The sequence below is a fragment of the Haematobia irritans genome, chromosome 2 (assembly GCF_050003625.1).
Source record: "Haematobia irritans isolate KBUSLIRL chromosome 2, ASM5000362v1, whole genome shotgun sequence".
Lineage (NCBI taxonomy): Eukaryota > Metazoa > Arthropoda > Insecta > Diptera > Muscidae > Haematobia > Haematobia irritans.
Window position 1 is genome coordinate 130,213,443 of NC_134398.1, and position 22,534 is coordinate 130,235,976.

Consider the following 22,534-nt stretch of genomic DNA (forward strand, 5'->3'; position numbering starts at 1 on the left):
CTATCAAATTTTATTTGACTTTTGATAATAATTAATAAGAAAAGCAATGGCCAGCTTAGATATTTGTAGCAAAAAATGACTTTATTTCATTCACAGTGAGTGAAAAATTACGGCTGTTATATGGTATTATGGAGTTCCAAATTCTTGAGGACCTCACTACAAATGAGTGCTGCATATAGTGTGTATTAATTCTTGGGCACATTATAGTCGATGTTCTTACAGAGTGAGAAAACTGAAAGAGATCGACTAAGTAGGAAGGCTTAAAATACTTTATATAAAATAATGTGAGTATCTTAAGTTTAATAAAGTCTTGAAAAGAAAACCCCAAAAAGTCCTTAACAGCATATGAAACGTGATCATGGTTCCTTAAACCGTAAGCAAAACGAATGATTCGGTTAAAAACGTTGTTGAAGCGTTTTTATCTTAAATCTAAAGTTTCAATATTTCAGTTAATTTAAGAACAATTTCTTTGAATCAAAAATGCGTTTCTTTACTTTAAGGAAATATAGCCTTAGTTCAAAGACATGCGACTTTAAAGGAGGGACGCAAAATTTACAAAATATATATCCTAAATTTAATGAAAAAATATTTGAAGCAAAGATTATAAACTTTATTTTAATTAAAATTTCATTGTTTTAAAGAAATTTGTCCTTAATATTTTGTAAATTTTGCAATAGCGTAATCTTTAATATCGCGTAAATATTTTTTTTTCAGAATATACAAGAAACTCTCACAATTTCACCTAGATGGGATGAAGGTATATAATGGCGCCAATCGGATTGAATTTTATCAAGAAGACAAACGACCGACAGATGGTCTGCTATATTGAGTCAGAATTTCACCTCGACCTAGAATATTTACGCTTTATGAGATATCAGACCAACATTTCTATATCTTACACACGGAATGGCGATGTTATTGTTCGCCCCATATCATCCATATGCAGAGGATACAAAAATAGCTTCTTCATATGGTACATTTTATATATTTTAAACAAAATATTTATCATATTTGTTGTTTTTGATTTCAGCTTAAAACCATGCATTGACTAAACTACAAGTGTAGCTTAACCAACAGAGGAAAAGAATGTTTGTCAAATTTATTTGGGCAAAGCATTTCAAGATGGTTGGATGGACGCACGTTTCGGAATTACCGCATTCCTCATCGGCATCCTCTACTTGCAGCAAAACTATCAACCAATTATCAGAATAAACTCAGGCAGTTCGCTAAACCCAAAGTGAACCACACTTGAACCACATTTGAACCTTCCGGAAAAAGGTTTATGATATATATTCAGTTTCAGTTGAAAGGTTCCAGGAAATGTAAATCAGTGAAGAGAAAAACAAGAACAAAACAAGTATATACGACCGTAAGTTGGGCCAGGCCGAATCGTATGTACCCTCCACCATGGATTGCGTAGAAACTTATACGAAAGACTGTCATCCACAATCGAATTACTTGGGTATTTTTAAGTTTCGTAACATCGTTTTCTAAATTGTGAGTTAGTCCATACGTGGTAACATATATGGTCTATGGCATGGTCTTAAACGGCCATATAATATCACAATGTATCGAATTCCAACCGAATCGGATGAAATTTGCTCCTCCAAAAGGTTCCAAACCAAATCTCGGGATGGGTTTATATGGGGGCTATATATGATTATGGACTGATATGGACCACTTTTGGTATGGTTGTTAAATATCATATACTACCACCACGTACCAAATTTCTACCAGATCGGATGAATTTTGCTTCCCCCAAAGGCACCGGAGGTAAAATCTGGGGATCGGTTTATATGGGGGTATATATAATTATGGACTGATATGAACCAATTCCTGCATGGTTATGGGATACCATATACTAACATAACGTACCAAATTTCAACCGAATCGGATGAATTTTGCCCTTCCAAGGGGCTCCGGAGGTCAAATCTGGGGACCGGTTTATATGGGGGTATATATAATTATGGACCTATTTCGAGTAATTTTTGCATGGGTGTTTGAGGCCATATATTAACACCACGTACCAAATTTCAACTGAATCAGATGAATTTTGGTCTTCCAAGAGGCTCCGGAGGTCAAATCTGGTGATCGGTTTATATAGGGGCTATATATAATTATGGACCGATGTGGACCAATTTTTGCGTGGTTGTTAGAGACCATATACTAACTCCATGTGCCAAATTTCAGCCGGATCGGATGAAATTTGCATCTCTTAGAAGCTGCACATGCCAAATCTGGGGATCGGTTTATGTGGGGGCTATATATAATTATGAACCGATGTGGACCAATTTTTGCATGGTTGTTACAGACCATATACTAACACCACGTACCAAATTTCAGCCCGACCGGATGAAATTTGCTTCTCTTAGTGGATCCTCAAACCAAATTTGTGGGTCCGTTTATATGGGAGCTATACGTAAAAGTGGTCCGATATGGCCCATTTGCAATACCATCCAACCTACATCAATAACAACTACTTATGCCAAGTTTCAAGTCGATAGCTTGTTTCGTTCGGAAGTTAGCGTGATTTCAACAGACGGACGGACGGACATGCTCAGATCGACTCCGAATTTCACCACGACCCAGAATATATATACTCTATGGGGTCTTAGAGCAATATTTCGATGTGTTACAAACAGAATGACAAAGTTAATATACCCCCATCCTATGGTGGAGGGTATAAAAAGCGAAAGACTTAAAAGTTTGTGGACGAGTTTATTGGGAGAGTTGCAGCTTACCAAACTCGATGTCGCAGCACAAGTCAGGTTACAAAAAATATAGCGGGCTACAATCAGACATATTAATAAGTCTACACGCAGAGAAGGAATATGATCAAGAGCAAAATGTTATTTTTGTATGGTGACCATGTAACATGTTTGTCACTAAAATGTTATTTTCTCGTCAAATATAACCTGCTTGCCGAAATCAGATACATGATTTCCGAGAAAATAACATGGTTGCGAATACCATGTTACATGGTCACAACTCAAAAACAACATTTTGCTCCTAAAACATGTTTGAGGTGATCATATTCCTTCTCCGGGTGTATTGTAAATTCAGCAATTCATTAAATTAATAGAAAGGGACACAAATATCTCTAGGATGTAAATTGAGTGAATGATTTATTTTCGTACTTAGCGAATATATATGATAGACCTTAATTCAATGATGAGGTTTTCCACATATAACATAGTTAGTCCAAAGAAGTTTAGATTTGGCCAATTTTGAGTAAGATCGGTTGATAAATAAGGGATTTATGGCCAAATTTGGAAAAATATCATCCGATTTTTATATATAAGTGAGAGCTATATCTAAATTTGAACCAATTTCGATGAAATTTTGCACACTTAAAGGGTGATAAATAAGATTACTTTGTGCAAAACTTGACGCCGATCCGTTAGTAAAGGAGCGCAATCTGATCCCATTCATCGAAATCGGGTGATACATATATATGGGAGCTATATCCAAATTTGATCCGATTTTTTTCCAAATTCAATAGCGTTCGTCCTTATGCCAAAAACGCCATGCTCCCAATCCTGAACCAAATTTTGTACCATGTGCTAAATCCTGAATCCTGCGAACAAGGCTAGTCGATGGGTATCTATTTTATGAGGTCTAGAATCAATATTTCTGGTAGGCACAGTTTTTTCCAGATCAATGTTAGAAAACCCTGACGACTATCTGGTGTAGGGTATAACAATTTGAGAGTTATAACTGTAACACACACGATTCTTTATTAACCGATCTAGTGCAGATATCAAAAAATCTGTAAAGACAGAATGATGCATCTTCAAAAACTATACACAACATAACATTTTTGACGAATTGTCCTATCTCGGCTTATGGGGTTTTGCCATAATTCCATAGATATATTCTGTGTCGTGGTGAAATTCTGAGTCGATCTAGCGAGTTCCGTCCGTAGTTGTTATTGATGTAGGTCGGATGGTATTTAAAAGGAGTGTTATTTTTAAGTATAGTTTGCGGATCCTCTTGGAAGAGCATATTATCCAACTTCCAATCTAGAAACTAAATTTTCGTTAAATTTCACTTTCATATTCTGGGTGAATATTTCGTCAATTCCTTGGCCCACTGTTTTACACACATACACACACATATACATTCTATCTAATTCTATACATCTGCCATTTGTGCAGGTTATAAATGCTACAGTCATTACATTTTAGCACGATGGCTTTCATATCAATAAAATGCGATTTAACTGTCGATGAAGACTTCGAAGGACTTTCCAACATGCGTACTGCTCATTGTGTTTAGATCCTGTCATTCAATTCAACTTTAATGTCAGTTTTAGATTTCAGTTTTGTATTAGTCCATACTTATGCCCGTTGAGATTTTGGAGTAGGCCGTTTGTCCATGGTCATATTGTTTACGGTATATAATTAGCACATGTAGTAATAGCTGGCATTACTGATTAGACTTTGGGGAATTCAATGAATCCTAAATTGAATTCATTATAAATAATTAGGCATGTTGTGAGGAGGTGAAGAAAATTGTCGAAAAACAAACATTAGTTGGTTCCCTCCTACCGAAATACCAATAGATATCATATGGAATCTAATGGTCTTTAGAAGTCATCAAAAGTGATGTGTAATAAGGATGTAAATAGTTTACGAAGCGATATGATATCTCCTCATGTTTGATTTTATTCGAAGTGATTTTTGGTTTGTTGTCTAAATGACTGCTTTTTGGGTGCTAATGATGAAATGAGTCTTAATGACCATTTAGGCTCTACCCAATTCCCAATACAGATGTTTTGTTTTGTATTACGATTATGTCCTGTATACACAGATATTATGATAATAAAATTATTTGAGGAAGTTCATAACTTACATAAATTAGTCCATCGCATGAAGATACAAGTTTCCAACTAATGTTATTAAATATAATAGCAGAGAAATTCAAGGAAGACCTTCATTCGAATCAGAATATTTGTGTAATTGTATGGATATTCATGATAAGTTGAAATAGCCAAGAGTTGGTTGAAGTCGACCATATGAAAACCTGAAGAAACTTTACTAAAGCGATGGTGTTCGAAAGAATTCATTTGAGAATCATTAACTAATTATTTAATTGGCTACAGAAAACTTTGATTGGTTTCTATTGCTGGGATTATTAAGTTAACTGGGATATTTAGATTCCCAAGATTCATTGTCTCTGGTCGGCTAACATATTTGTAAGCTAAATTACGGCTTTTTATTTATCTTACTACACAGAAAAAAAGTGAACCGTTTTATAGCAAGAATGAACTACCTCGTACGAAAAATGAACTAAATTATACTCCACATTTTTAGATTTCCAAAAAGCGTTGTTAACACCCGGAAAATTTAATGGTGTAATTTTTGACTACAATTCACGAAATTGCACCCTCTCATGGAAGAAAAAATGAACATTTTTAACTTATGGTATGTGTACGGCCATTGAACTTTATTCCCACGATTAGTTCATAAAATATTTGGAAAATTTTATTAGACTGTGGGCAATGTCAAAAGAAAGAATAAAATTTAACTACAACCAAACAATTAGTTTGCAATAAAAATAAGTTAAATTTAGCGTTAATTTAACTACTGAATTTTATTTCAGTGTACACTGAAAAAATATTTACGTGATAATGAAAATTACGCAACCTCAGTTTTAGGATGCGCAAATTACACACTATTAAGGACAAATTTCTTTAAAATAATGAAATTTTAATTAAAGGAAAGTTTATAATCTTAGCTTCAAAAATTTTTTTTCATTAAATTTAGGACATACATTTTAAAAATTTGCATCCCTACGTTAAAGTTGCATGTCTTTAAACTAAGGCAAATTTTCTTTACATTTTTGATTTAAAGAAATCGTCCTTAAATTAACTGAAATATTGAATCTTTAGATTTAAAATAAAAAGGCTTCATATATAGGTTAAGACTTATTTTGAGGATTTAGCATCCCTAAGTTTAATTTTATAGATCCTAGATTTAAACCAGATAGGACGCACAAAAAATTCCTTATTTTAAAGAACCCACATCTTTAGCCGGGAATCAGTACCAAAATCCTTAATGGAAGGTCAAAATCTTTGGAACCAAGTAAAATTTTTTTGAGTGTAGGGTCACAAAAATCGAAAATTGATTATTCAAAAAATCGACGAAAATTTTTGGAATTCGACTATTAATTTTTATATCCTGCGCGAACAGGGTATAATAAGATAGTGCATATGTTTGCAACACCCAGAAGGAGACGAGATGAACACAAGGTGTCTTGGCAGTAATGTTCAGGACCTGCTCTTGAGTTGATCTAATCATGTGCGTCAGTCAGTCTGTCTGTGTACAAATTTTTGTAATCAAAGTTTAGGTCGCAGTTTTAGTTCGATTGAATAACAAGTAAGTAAAGTAGAAAGTCGGGCGGGGCCGACTATATCATACCCTAAACCACCCTTACTGAATTAGTAAACATAAGCATTTGTGGGGTAACATTGATATAGGTATGGGAGATAAACCACAGTTGCATATTTAAGAAAATTAAGAGGTACATTTTTATGGGTGCTTTGTCTCAATCTGACTATAGCTCATAGTCAGTGTTGCCAGGGAAAATGTTCGGTTTACCCTTAAAGGACGAAAAAAGTTCCCTATCTTCCCATACATTCCCAAACAATTTTCCCTACAATATTGTTCGTTAAATTTAAACAAATTTTACGAAACAAAATGGTTCTAAGTACTTTACTAACATGAAAATGCAACGTATATAACCTAGAAAATAAATTCGTATCACCACCACGGTTGCCACAGTTGGTAGAATTCTGCCCAAAATATTAATTTTTTTGTTAAATCTATAAAAATAAAATTTTGTGAGAAATGTTTCTATTGAAATAAAATTTTGACAATAATTTCTATAGAAATAAAATTTTGAGAAAAAATTCCATAGAAATAAAATTTTGAGAATTTTTTTTTTAAAAATAATATTTTGAAAAAAAATTTCTATAGAAATACAATTTTGACAAAATGTTCTATAGAAATACGTCCCTACAAGACGCTAAATATTAGAAAAACCCTACATATAGGGAATTTCACTACTTCTAGCAACACTGGCTGTGTTGATATTGCGCCTACGGAGTTAGTATGTGGGTAATAAATACAAATTTGTAAAAATCGTATAAGTACGATCGGCTAGTACATCAAAATTTGAAATTTGAGTAACATTGGTTAATAAATAAGAGTACTATGGCCAAATTTGGGAAAATGGAGCGATGCATACCTATGGAAGCTATATCTAAATCTGAACCAATTTGCATAATATTTTGCTGGTTTGATTAATACCACAAAAGGTTACCTTGTGCAAGATTTGGGTAAGATCAGTTAAGCAATGAGGCCTGTATGGTCAAACATAAGGTTATTAGGGGCGAATTTTTCAAAATCGGGTGATACATATATGGGAGCTATATCTACATCTGAACCGATTTCGATGAAATTTTGCACATATAGTTAGTACTATAGAGGACTGGATCAAGCCAACTTTTAGTAAGATCGGTTAATAAATAAGGGTTCTATGGTCAAATTTGGGAAAATCGGGCTATACATATATATGGGAGCTATAACTAAATCTGAACCGATTTCGATGATTTTTTGCACATATAGTTAGTGCTATAGAAGACTACATTTAGGCAAATTTGAGTAAGATCGGTTGATAAATAAGGGTTTTATGGCCAAATTTAGAAAAATCGGGCGGTACATATATATGGGAGCTATAACTAAATCTGAACCGATTTCGATGATTTTTTGCACATATAGTTAGTGCTATAGAAGACTACATTTAGACAAATTTGAGTAAGATCGGTTGATAAATAAGGGTTTTATGGCCAAATTTAGAAAAATCGGGCGATATATATATATGAGAGCTATATCTAAATCTGAACCGATTTGGATGAAATTTTGCAGACTTGAAGGGCGATGGAAAAGATTACCTTTTGCCAAATTTGGTGACGATCCGTTTGAAAAAAAGCGCAACGTGACCCCATTTGTCGAAATCGGGCGGTACATATATATGGGAGCTATATCTAAATTTGATCCGATTTCTTCCAAATTCAATAGCATTCGTCCTTGTGCCCAAAAAACTCCCTATACCAAATTTCATCAAAATCGGTTAATAATTGCGACCGGAATCCTGTGAACAACAAATACATGGACAGACGGACGGACGGACACCAAGCGCTAGATCGACTCAGGAGGTGATTCTGAGTCGATCGGTATATATATTATGGAGTCTAAAATCAATATTTCTGGTAGGCACATTTTTTGGCCGATCAAACTTATTATACCCTGACCACTATGTGGTTTAGGGTATAAAAATTTGGCACAAAGTATATGTCTTGGGTCAGAATAGAACCCTATTGATTTTGGCAAAATCGGTTCAAATTGAGATATAGTTCGCATATATATCTTTCGCCCTATACACTGAAAAAAAAATATTGTCGTGAGATCAAAGATTTCATGTCATTAAAATACGAATACAAGTTTTGCTTAGCATAGAAGACGCATTTTCCTTGTCCAGAAGTCGATAAACTTTTCAATGAAGTCGTATTGTCCTTATAATTAAGTGATTTGACTTAAAAACGGTTATCTTAACATGAAAGAAAAAATTTATAGGCTAAGGTCAACTTGACTTTAATAATACAGAAAAATTCTTTAAATTTAATAAAATTGTCTTTAAATTTGTTGTCTTTTTGCATCTTGACTACTAAACAAAAAATCGTTCAAATATAGGACATGTTTTTCAAAACTTTATTTTAAAGAAGTTTTTTACTTCAAACATAGCATAATTTCTACTGGAAGTCGAGTCCTAATTTGGAAAATAAAGTTGCCGTTAACTCGTTTTTAAAGGACTTTGATAGCATATGAATATAAAAAGCTGAGAAAGCGAAATATTAAAATTTTCTTCCTAGAAGCAAGTACACAAAACCTAAATTTAAAAGAGAATTGTGTCTTAAAAGTATCCTTACTTGTATTCTCCGCTTCTTTGGCTCGGAATCAATACCAAATTTTTTAAAGTAAAGGCAAAATCTTTGGAACCGAGTATGCTTTTTTTCAGTGTATGTACTTATATAGATTTTACGGATAAATATATTTTTATACCCTTCACCACTACTGTGGTACAGGGTATAATAAGTTTGTGCATTTGTATGTAACGCCAAGAAGGAAAAGTCTGAGACCCATCGTTTAGTATACCGATCGTCTTAGAATTAAATTCTGAGTCGATTTAGCGATGTCCGTCTGTCTGTCTGTCTGTCTGTCTGTCTGTCTGTCTGTCTGTCTGTCTGTCTGTCTGTCTGTCTGTCTGTCTGTCTGTCAGTCTGTCTGCCTGTCTGTTTGTCTGTCTGTCTGTCTGTCTGTCTGTCTGTCTGTCCGTCTGTCTGTCTGTTGATGTATTTTTGTGTGCAAAGTACAGCTCGCAGTTTTAGTCCGATTGTCCTAAAATTTGGTATAGGGTCCTGTTTCGGCTCGAAGACGATCCCTATTGATTTTGGAAAAAATCGGTTCAGATTTAGATATAGCTGCCATATATATTTTTCACCGATCTGGTCATAATTGGCGTGTATATCAACCGATCTTCCTCAAATTCCGTACATCCGAATATTTTATGAGTCCCGAAAAACTTGCAAAATATCAGCCAAATCGGTTCAGATTTAGATATAGCTCCCATATATAGCTTTCGCCCGATTTACACTCATTTGCCCACAGAGGCCAATTTTTTGCTCCGCTTAGTCGAAAAGTTGTAAAAATGACTCTAATTTTCCCAAAGTTCTAATACATATATATCGAGCGATAAATCATAAATAAACTTTTGAGAAGTTTCCTTAAAATTGCTTCAGATTTAAATGTTTCCCATATTTTTTTTACTAACATTGTGTTCCACCCTAGTGCATTAGCCAACTTAAATTTTGAGTCTACAGATTTTGTAGAAGTCTATCAAATTCTGTCCAGATCGAGTGGTATTTGAATGTATGTATTTGGCACAAACCTTTATATATAGCCCTCAACACATTTGACGGATGTGATATGGTATCGAAAATTTAGATCTACAAAGTGGTGCAGGGTATAATATAGTCGGCCCCGCCCGACTTTAGACTTTCCTTACTTGTTTGAAGTTGCGTTATGATGTTCTAAATGCAAAAAACTTGATTTCGTAGAACTCTGTTAACATTTTAAGGCGTAAGAATTTTTTACATGCTGCTTCATAAAAGAGAGTTAAATTAATATGGCTCCAGAGTTCAAAGTATTACTCCGATTTACTTGAAATTTTGTGCAGGAATTAGCCATGCATGTCAAATTTGGTTAAAATCGGTTCAGATTTAGATATACCTCCAATATATATATTTTTTGCCCGATATACACTTATATGGCCCCAGATGCCAGAATTTCATTCCGATTTACTTAAAAATTGGCACAGGGAAAAGGATTACCATTCTTTCTGTACCAAATTTGGTTGAAATCGGTGAAGATTTAGATATAACTCCCATATATAACCTTATGAACACGGAGGCCAAAGTTTCGTTCCGAAATTTTTGAAATTTCGCACAGAGTGTGCAATTAAATTTTAAAAAATTTCGCTCAGGGCAATTATGGCCAAAATACTCACATTTGCTTTGTAATATCGCCACTGCTAGGTCGAAAACTCGTAAAAGTGATTCAAATTACTTATTTTCTAGTTCGTATGTATCGATCGATAAATCATAAATGCAGATTTGCGAAATTTTTTGCAATAGCTTTAGATTTAAATATTTTCCATATTTATAACCGGTGCCACACCGAAAGAATTTTCTTCGTAAAAAAAAACGAAAAACACAGAACGTTAAAGGTACGAAATTTGCCATTGTTTTACAAGCAAAGAAACATAGTATTAAAAGAACGAAATATTACGTTATTTTAACGAAATTTGTTCTTCATAATTGTATGTACGACTTTCGAGCTTTGTATGAATAAATTTCGTACTTTTTGTGAACAAGAGAAGTTCACCAATGTGGTATCACAATGGACTGAATAGTCTAAGTGAGCCTGATACATCGGGCTGCCACCTTACCTAACCTAACCTTTATACTCTTTATGAAACAGTTTCCTTCTATTTATGAAACAGTTTTTTTTTATGAAACAGTTTCGTACTTATACCTTAAGTTTTTGAATAATTTCAGATTGGTTGCCACACTTTTTTCATAACATCCTATTACCCAAATGAGAAGGTGCTTACACTGAAAAAAGCATACCCGGTTCCAAAGATTTTGTCTCTACTTTAAAAATTTTGGTATTGATTCCGAGCCAAAGAAGCGGAGAATACAAGTAAGGATACTTTTAAGACACAATTCTCTTTTAAATTTAGGTTTTGTGTACTTGCTTCTAGGAAGCAAATTTTAATTTTTTGTTTTCTCAGCTTTTTTTCTTCATATGCTATCAAAGTCCTTTAAAAACGAGTTAACGACAACTTTATTTTCCAAATTAAGACTCGACTTCCAGTAGAAATTATGCTAAGTTTCAAGTAAAAAACGTCTTTAAAATAAAGTTTTGAAAAACATGTCCTATATTTGAACGATTTTTTGCTTTGTAGTCAAGATGCAAAAAGACAACAAATTTAAAGACAATTTCATTAAATTTAAAGAACTTTTCTGAATTATTAAAGTCAAGTTGACTTTAGCCCAAACATTTTTTCTTTCATGTTATGATACCTATTTTTAAGTCAAATCGCTTAATTATAAGGACAATACGACTTCATTGAAAAGTTTATCGACTTTTGGACAAGGAAAAAAACTTTCTATTAGAGAAATGCGTCTTCTATGGTAAGCAAAATTTGCATTTGTATTTTAAAGATATGAAATCTTTGACCTCACGACAATATTTTTTTCAGTGTAGGCATGCATTAAAAATTTGAATAAAGGAATGTACCCAAACACACTATCAGATACAATTTTATATCGCAAACGAAAATTTTACAGCTACAATGAAACTCCTTAATAATTTCAAAGAAACTTTTTATGGAGATTTTTTAACGCTGAATGTTTCGTAAAAATTCCATCACACAAATCATGAAATGTAAGGAATATGTCATTAAAAGAACAAACTTTTTACAAAGAAAACTTAATGTAGAATATTTCGTAGACAGTTCGTATATTCGTAAAAAATTTTCGTAAAATTTACGAAAATCAATGAAGTTTCGTTGTTTTTACGAAGAATTTATGAAGAATAGTTAATGAAGAAATCTTAGTAAAGTGAACGAAGAGAATTCTTTTAGGGCACTCTATGTGATAGGGTACTATTTGGAATATATATGTTTACTCGAATATTTTTAATTAATAATGTGTAGGAATATTTATTTTTTTATTTGTGGTTATAACAGCCTAGCTCAACAAGATATTAACTCATATAAACTATAGCACTAGGTTACATGTATGATAATGATTTGTGTAAAAAATTTTGAAACAATTATTTTAATATTTCTAAGTTACATGTATGTTCATGATTTGTATAAAATATAATATAATAATATTTCTGAGACATAAAATGTATACATATTAAATAATACAAAATGTACCTTATGAATTCGACAAAATTATTCATTATGTAATATATAAAATTCTTTAAGCTCTTTTTTTGAATTGTAGTGTGTTGCTGACTAAATAGTTGTAATTTAGTTGGGAGATTGTACCAAAGGCGGATTGATGGTATTAAAAACTGTTGTTCAGACCTGGTGTATTTATACCGCAATTGAGTTATTCCTTTTCCGCGATTGGATATTGAAAACTGCAATCTCTCATATACATATTTTGGTTCAGCGGTATAGATAATTTTTTGAAGAAAGTCGAGACATTTATACTTGATTAGGTTGTCCAGGATCATGTCATAAAGCTGAAAAGCGAATGCAGATATTCGATCGTAACGTCTCTTGTTGAAGACATATCGTGAAATGGAGTTGTAAACTACGTTTGTTTATATCTGACGTTCCAAGCATAATATATTCTAACATATGTTTCCCAAATATGTTATGCTAATTTAGGAACATTATACTTTTGCACATAAACATATTGTGTTTAAAAAGCATATGTTATTTACATCAGAACATATGAAATTTAAAACAAATGAATATTAAAACTTCTTAACATCGTCTTCTACATTGTAAGTTAGTTACAAATAGTTACGAACCGATATGGACTAATTAGAAGCAAGATAAATATGAACCGATATGGACCCATTTTTGTGTGATTGGTGATCGGTTTATCTGGGACCCAGCAAAAAAAAAATTGGAAGTTGTTCCACAAACATTTCTTTTGAAGCCCATCCCAGAATCCCCCATCGAGTTTTTTCAACTTCCGATGCAGTCCTTTTGAACAAGTCCACAAACATTTCTTCTAAAGCGCACCGTGGGATCCCCCAATAATTTTTTCCACTTCCGATGCAGTCCTTTTGGACAAGTGCAAAAACATTTCTTCTAAAGCGCATCTTGGGATCCCCCTATGATTTTTTTCTACTTCCGATGCAGTCCTTGTGGACAAGTATTAGAAAGAACGCAAACAGGCTATTTTAAGTGCAAATTTTGTATAATTATATTTTACAAAAAAATAGAAAACTAATAAAAAACTAAAAAAAATTGAAATTGATAAAAAAAGTAAAAAAATAATAAAAAACAAGTATATACGGCCGTAAGTTCGGCCAGGCCGAAGCTTATGTACCCTCCATCATGGATTGCGTAGAAACTTTTTCTAAACACTGCCATCCACAATCGAATTACTTAAGTTGCGGTAACGCTTGCCGATGGCAAAGTATCTTAAAACCTCCTAACACCATCTTCTAAATTGTATGTAAGTCCATACGTGGTATATATTAAATCAAAAAAGATCGATCCAATACGTATATAATTCAGTTTGACAAAGTAGACATAAAATTTTGACAAAATTTTCTACAGAAAAAAAATTTTAACAAAATTTTCTTAGAAATAAAATTTTCTATAGAAATAAAAATTTTGACAAAATTTTCTATGGAAAGAAAATTTTGATAAAAATTTCTACAGAAATAAAATTTTAACAAAATTTTCTATAGAAATAGACTTTTGACAAAATATTCTATAGAAATAAAATCTTGGTAGATTATTTTTGGCTCAAGGGCAACCATGATTATGAACCGAATAAAATTTGAACAAAATTTTCTATAGAAATAAAATTTTGACAATGATGAAAATTTTATTGTGAACCGAATAAAATTTTAACAAAATTTTCTCTAGAAATAAAATTTTGACAAAATTTTCTATAGAAATAAAATTTTGACAAAATTTTCTATGGAAATAAAATTTTGACAAAATTTTCTATATAAATAAAATTTTGGTAGATTAATTTTGGCTCTAGTGGCAACCATGATTATGAACCGATATGGACCAATTTTTGAGTGATTGGACCAATTGTTGTATGGTTGTTAGCGACCATATACTAACACCACGTTCCTAATTTGAACCGGATCGGATGAATTTTGCTCCTCCAAGAGGCTCCGGAGGTCAAATCTGGAGAACGTTTTATATGGGGGCTATATATAATTATGGACCGATATGGACCAATTCTGGCACGGTTGTTAAAGATCATATACTAACACCATGTTCAAAATTACAACCGGATTGGGTGAAATTTGCTTCTCTTGGAGACTTCGCAAGCCAAATCTGGGGATCGGCTTATATGGGGGCTATATATAATTATGAACCGATGTGGACCAATTTTTGCATGGTTATTAGAGACCATATAACAATACCAAGTACCAAATTTCAGCCGGATCGGATGCAATTTGCTTTTCTTTGGGGCTTCGCAAGCCAAATCTGGAGATCGGTTTATATGGGGTCCATATATAATTATGGACCGATGTGGACCAATTTTTGCATGGTTATTAGAGACCATATACCAACATTATGTACCAAATTTCAGCCGGATCGGATGAAATTTGCTTCTCATTGAGGCTCCGCAAGCCAAATCTGGGGATCGGTTTATATGGGGGTTATATATAATTATGGACCGATGTGGACCAATTTTTGCATGGTTGTTAGAGACCATATACCAACACCATGTATCAAATTTCAGCCGGATCGGATGAAATATGCTTCTCTTAGAGGCTCCACAAGCCAAATCTGGGGATCGGTTTATATGGGGGCCTTTAGCGTAGCTAGACAATTTTCCTAGGGGGGGCTATAGCCCCCCCAGCTAAAAATTTATATTTCATTTATTTATATTTCGATTAATGTTTTATTTCATAAAAATGAATAAAAAAATTAGACATCAAAATAACTCGAAAATTAATTTATAATAAAGCAACTAAAAGTAGTTCCACACATTTCCCAGCAAAACAATTTGGAAGTTCTTCCAAAGGCACAACTTTAAAAGCACTTCCAGAAGATGTACTCCCAATGATGTTCTTTAATTTAACTACTCAGGAAGTTCTTTAAATTCAATTTTTTATAACATGGTTTTTTCATACTTTTAATGGGAAACTTTAACTTTTGTGTGTGTTAAATACCTTAAAAACGAAGTAAGAATTCATAAAATGGTACAAATAATTTAAATTTTGTCGAAAAAAATCTAAATCCAATATGAAAAACTTGTGAATTTTTGAAAATATTTGAGGTCAAACGTTTCCGACAAGCATTAGAATCCATAAAAAATTATAAAAATTATTTATTTGACAAAATATAACACAATTTTTTAATTTACATTCAAAACATTGAATTCGGATCACACCTAAAGAAGTGATGCAAATTCAGTGGGACGGCTGTTGAAATGGAGGACTTCCGTCCTATGACAATCCCATGTTAAATTCATCGCTTCTTCGCCAATTTTGCACCACTTCCGGATCCAAAAAGATCATTTTCATTACTTTTTTGGCGACGCTTTTTTGGCTGGGCTTGTTTATTTTTTATAAAAATGGAAAATCGTAAAGAGGTTTTCAAATTCTGGGGGGGCTAAAATTTTTCTGGGGGGGTCTAAGCCCCCTCCCCAGAGGCCTTCATACGCTTATGATGGGGGCTATATATAATTATGGACCGATGTGGACCAATTTTTGCATGGTTGTTAGAGACCATATACCAACACCATATACCAAATTTCAGCCGGATCGGATGAAATATGCTTCTGTTAGAGGCTCCACAAGCCAAAACTGAGGGTCCCTTTATATGGGGGCTATACGTAAAAGTGGACCGATATGGCCCATTTTCAATACCATCCGACCTACATCGATAACAACTACTTGTGCCAAGTTTCAAGTCGATAGCTTGTTTCGTTCGGAAGTTAGCGTGATTTCAACCGACGGACGGACGGACGGACATGCTTAGATCGACTCAGAATTTCACCACGACTCAGAATATATATACTTTATGGGGTCTTAGAGCAATATTTCGATGTGTTACAAACGGAATGACAAAGTTAATATACCCCCATCCTATGATGTAGGGTATAAAAATAAATTTCATCCCCGGTGGGATTTGAACCTGTGCCGTTTGACTTTTTCGCTTCCATGGAAGTTCTTTTGAGAAGGTTTTGCAAATTACGAGATTTTTTAATTTTTTATTGATTTTTAAGGAAAAAATATATTTATTTATTTATATCAAAAACATTTGAATTGACCTTTCGACGCTTTATGTTCAATGGCGTTTGTGGATGAGTGTGCAAAGGCATTATGTTATGGTGCCAGCAAACCCAGGTTCAACCCCTGGTCGGAGCGAAAAAGTTTTTCAATTTGTAAAAACTAGATAATAGGAAAATAATTGTGTAATAAATCATATTGATGAAAAAAAGTGAAATTGGTTGAAAAAAAAATTTTTTTCGCTTTTCAAATTTCTTCTTTCAAAGTAACTTCCAGGGCATAACTTCTAAAGCAATGCAAAGGATTCAAAAAGGGAGTACTTCCGTCCTATGACAAGCCCATGTAAAATTCATTGGAGATGATCCAAGTTTGCACTACTTCCGGATCACAGATTGGGGATCCAAACTACTTTTTTGGAAGCTCTTTTTTGGTGGGGAGCTATATATAATTATAGACCGATATGGATCTAGTTAGGCATGGTTGTTAGCGACCATATACTAGCACGATGTACAAAATTTCAACTGAATCGGATGAAATTTGTTCCTACAGGAGGCTCCAAAACCAAATCTGGGGATCGGTTTATATGGCGGCTATATATGATTATAGACCGATTTGGAGCAGTTTTGACATGGATGTTAAAGACCATATACTAACACCACGTATCGAATTCCAACCGGATCGGATGAATTTTGCTTCTCCAAAATCAAATCTGAGGACCGGTTTATATTGAAGCTATATACAATTATGGACCGATATGGACCAAGCCATGTATGGTTGTTAGAGACCATATACTAAAACCACGTACCAAATTTCAACCGGATCGGATGAATTTTGTTCCTCCAAGAGGCTCCGGAAGACAAATTTGGGGTTCAATTTATATGGGGGCTATATATAATTATGAACCGATATGGACCAATGCTTGCATGGTTGTTAGAGACCATATACTAACACCACGTACCAAATTTCAGCCGGATCGGATGAATTTTGCTTCCCTAAGAGGCTCCGCAAGCCAAATCTGCACCGAAAGAAAAAGCGTTCGTCACCTTGACGATTGAGTTTCACCAATGCGTTTTCGTCTATGCGATGAAAAGTTTCGTCCATGGGAGTATTTCGGTAGTCCACGTGACGAAATCAATCATCAAAGTCAATTTTTGTTCTTTTCATAGTTCGTCACATTGATGATCTAGTTTTGTCTATGAGACGAAATTATTTTCTTCCCGATTCAGCGAAAGTTAACCAAAATTAACATTTGATTTAAATTAATTTCGTTTATATGAAGTCCCAATATATGAATTACACATATTAATAGAAGTTGGACAAAGGTTTTAAGTGTTTTATTTTCATGATGTATCAAGGATGCTGGTTTTCGTCAATGCGATGAAATAATCTTCAAATTGATGAAACACACTTTTCTCTGAAATGTGTTTCAAAAAATCTCAAAGCTAACTAAAACATAAAACGATATACGGTGTATATAGTATATAGATGTTTGTAATTTACATTTTTCCATTAGTACTAAAGTGAAACACCTAAAAGTCGAATCAATAGTCAATATGACGAAACAGTATTCAATGTGATGATAAAATTCATACGTTCTGTAGATGTGTGTTTATTTCTCTACCTAAAAAAACACACACACAACCAAATACGCTTGCTAAGTTTTGTTTTTAAGATAACTGTACACAGCTATTATTAATGAGAGCTAAGTTATTTTTGTTGGGTATTTCATGCTCTCTCCACATTTAACTTAACTCAAACGAGCAAACATTTGTTCATATGTTTGTTTTTAAATTGGCTTCCAAGACATATGAGAACAATAAAAGTCGTCAAATTGACGAAAATAGTAATCAAATAGACGAAAAGTTTCATCTACTCCGTTGACATGTATTCAAATACTAATGCAATAACACATCCATACGTAGTTGTGTGGTAGAAATATTGTTTTTTTTTTCTGTGCGGTAAGAACATTTCAAATGGTTCCTCTCAGTTGTTGAGTTTAGTCCAAAGTGTAAAGGTGGTCGCGCGTGCCGAAAAAAAGGGCTAATGCTTAAAGATGTGAAAGTCAAAAGAAAAACAAAAATGTGAGTAAAAATAAAAAAATATGAAGTGTTATATATGGAAAAAAAAAAAAATTAACCAAAATGACGATTTTTTGGTCAATTTTTTTAACATTTATATGTTGTATGTTTATGGAAGTATTTCTAAATTTACAGATAAATGCCGCAACATTTTTCGTTCTGTGAAAACCGAATACGGATAAAGAAATAAAAGAATAAAGATGAATTGGATGAGCAAACAATTCAAAACGAAAAGGAACAGTTGGGCACAAAAAGGATGAGTTAAATTTTGTTCTAAAAGATCGAATATATTTTACAATAATTTAAAATTTCCATTTTTAAATTCTTCTTTATAATTTGTTTACTCCACAGGATGAACCCATAAAACTTTTCATCCTTGGTAATCTAAACACAAATTAAGGTAACAGAATGTTTGTGTGTCAAGATGGTCAATTTATCAAAATCAACAGCTTTGGTAGATGTGTATGAAAAATTTTGTATACGTTTTTACTTCGTTAGTTGTACATATTTCAAACAAATAAAATTTAAGTTTAATTAAAAATAAAAAACAAGTATATACGGCCGTAAGTTCGGCCAGGCCGAAGCTTATGTACCCTCCATCATGGATTGCGTAGAAACTTCTTCTAAACACTGCCATCCAGAATCGAATTACTTAAGTTGCGGTAACGCTTGCCGATGGCAAGGTATCTTAAAACCTCCTAACACCATCTTCTAAATTGTATGTATGTAAAAAAGATCGATCCAAGATTCAGTTTGACAAAGTAGACATAAAATTTTTACAAAATTTTCTACAGAAATTTTGACAAAAATTTCTACAGAAATAAAATATTAACAAAATTTTCTATAGAAATAAACTTTTGACAAAATTTTCTATAGAAATAAACTTTTGACAAAATTTTCTATAGAAATAAACTTTTGACAAAATTTTCTATAGAAATAAACTTTTGACAAAATTTTCTATAGAAATAAAATCTTGGTAGATTATTTTTGGCTCGAGTGGCAACCATGACTATGAACCGAATAAAATTTTAACAAAATTTTCTCTAGAAATAAAATTTTGACAAAACTTTCTATAGAAATAAAATTTTGGTAGATTATTTTGGCTCTAGTGGCAACCATGATTATGAACCGATATGGACCAATTTTTGTGTGATTGGACCAATTTTGGTATGGTTGTTAGCGACCATATACTAACACCACGTTCCTAATTTGAACCGGATCGGATGAATTTTGCTCCTCCATGAGGCTCCGGAGGTCAAATCTGGAGAACGTTTTATATGGGGGCTTTATATATTTATGGACCGATATGGACAAATTTTGGCATGGTTGTTAGAGACCATTTACCAACACCCTATACGAAATTTCAGCCGGATCGGATGAAATATGCTTCTGTTAGAGGCTCCACAAGCCAAATCTGAGGGTCCCTTTATATGGGGGCTATATATAATTATGGACCGATGTGGACCAATTTTTGCATGGTTGTTAGAGACAATATACCAACACCATATACCAAATTTCAGCCGGATCGGATGAAATATGCTTCTGTTAGAGGCTCCACAAGCCAAATCTGAGGGTCCCTTTATATGGGGCTATACGTAAAAGTGGACCGATATGGCCCATTTTCAATACCATCCGACCTACATCGATAACAACTACTTGTGCCAAGTTTCAAGTCGATAGCTTGTTTCTTTCGAAGTTAGCGTGATTTCAACAGACTGTAATACACCATACCATAGGCTGTAGTTAAATCTATGCAGTTATTTATTTTGCTTTGATCATTGGTATTGAATTTCTTACTCAAGAGAGTATTTTCTATTACACTCTTTACATCATAGTGAATAGTACAATGATTCAAATTTCCATCACTGACACAAGAGACACTGAGAGACATACGGCTACTCTCTTCTGTTCCGCTAATTTCATAGTGTGTGAATAGGCTAGGCAGATTGAGGGACAGAAGACAAGAAATTTCAATTTTATTCTTCTTCCATTTTTTTTTTCCTATTTTTTGAAACGCCTTTAATCGGGGGGGCTGTGTGATTATTTGCTTCAACATAACTGATTCTTTTCAGTTAAGAATTCTAACGAGTAAGACAACGGCAAGATCATTCGATCATAAAACGAAAAGTGTCAGAATTGTAATTGCGTTGTATTAAATAAAAACGGTATTCTTTATACACTATTCTTTTTAATTTTATTCTGAAAAGATTTAAAGGTAGTTACACTGTGTTTTTTCTGCGGAAAGAATAGTTTTAAGTGACTCCCACGGTTTTTTTTCGATTTTCCTTTAGAATTAGAAGACAAGAAAAACTGTAATTTGTTCACTAACGTGAAAACGAACCCACACAAGTTTTGGCCTTGTACGAAAGGTAATTTAAACTTCGTCCTAGTGATATGACATATGATTTAATTGGAAAAATTTCCATTTTTTTTAAAGGCTTTCGTCCGTGCCAATATACAATTTATACAAAAGGGCAGTCTCTCGACGAAGTGCCCTTGAAACGTGTCCATCGCAAAACCTCACCACGCTAGAATACGTGAACGTGGAAACCGGACCACGTGGGGAAAAAGGTGACCTCGGGTTTTCGAGAGACTGGAGAAGTTTTTACGAAGGAGTTTTTAAAATACAACGTTTCTTGTCGCAGATCTAAATGGATTTTTAATTGCTACCCGGCGAAGACAGAATTTTCAACAAAAGTTCAATCTTAAACTGGGAAAGAGAATCCCTGCACCATGAATTTGACATATCAATAATTTTCGTCCTTATTAATTAAGTACAAAATTATCGGCTCTATGAGTGATTTTATTCTAAACCAACACCGTAAATTTTCTTAAACCCTCCAACACCTTCAGTTTTCGTTGTTTCTTCGATAAAAACCCAATTTTTTTCCTAACATTTCAATTTATTCTTATAATTCTATCCTAAACAATTTCAATTACTATTAATTTTGCTAGTTCTTATTTGCAACCACTTTAACTCCTTAACATGTATCACAGTTATTTCATATAAATACCAAATATAGTTATTTCGATCCAGCAAACATCAAACATCGCACGGGGGCCTTCTTGCAACGTTGGATGCTGTACTGCTGATGTAAACCGTAAGTTGACTTTTATAAATTTTTTTTTGATACATGTTGAAAAGTTATTTAGTGATTTAAAGTTGAAAAAAAAAAATAATTTAAAAAAAAAAAAAAAAAAATACTATATATTTTTTTTCAGTACAAAGAGATTTAAGAGAATTTTAGTATTCTATAAGCACTTTTAAGTCTCTTTAACCCACTAATAAATTAAATACAAAAAGAGTTATGTCCCCATACTTTTTTGAATATTGCCCCGCCCACTCAATATCTATATGTGTATTTATATATTGAATTTGGTTATTGAGATCCTAGAATTATAATGGCGACCTAGCTACTTGAATTGTTTTTTTGTTTTTTTGTAATAAATATTTTAAAATGGAATAATTCTTTGTTGATGTGAATCGGAAGGCGTTTTAGGTAAAGGGTTGTTGTTGGGGTTTTTTTTTTATGAATATGTTGGCCGTCTGAAAAAAAACCATTTAGGATGGGTGGGTAAAGAGGCCCGGAGCTTAACATCTATGTTCCGAAATAAGCCATAGGAATCATGATTTTTTTTTTTTGGGCAATTATTGCGCACGTGAATTTTTTTTTTGTAATGGTTTAGGTTTGCAGTTGGAACAAGACCCCCGCCCACATCTCCCGAACTGACTAGCTTAACAAGCACGTGCGTACGTTCTAAACTCAAACCAAGTTGATGCTTTATTATTTTATTATTTTTGTTCTTAGGAACTTTGCACACCCAAGTACATTACATAGTTTGGATCCATATCCCTACTATACTTGTATA

At 33.3% G+C, this 22,534-nt stretch overlaps 1 protein-coding gene and 1 long non-coding RNA gene across 2 annotated transcripts in view; one reads left to right on the forward strand and one right to left on the reverse strand.

Moving 5' to 3' along the window:
* Positions 1 to 22,534, reverse strand: part of dcma (decima) — a 482,124-nt gene that overhangs the window by 104,129 nt on the left and 355,461 nt on the right. The gene's annotated exons all lie outside the window — the stretch shown is intronic.
* LOC142224009 (uncharacterized) lies at positions 20,413 to 21,303 on the forward strand. Its single transcript, XR_012718997.1, has 3 exons — positions 20,413 to 20,879; positions 20,956 to 21,033; positions 21,102 to 21,303. It is a non-coding gene; the product is annotated as an uncharacterized LOC142224009 (long non-coding RNA).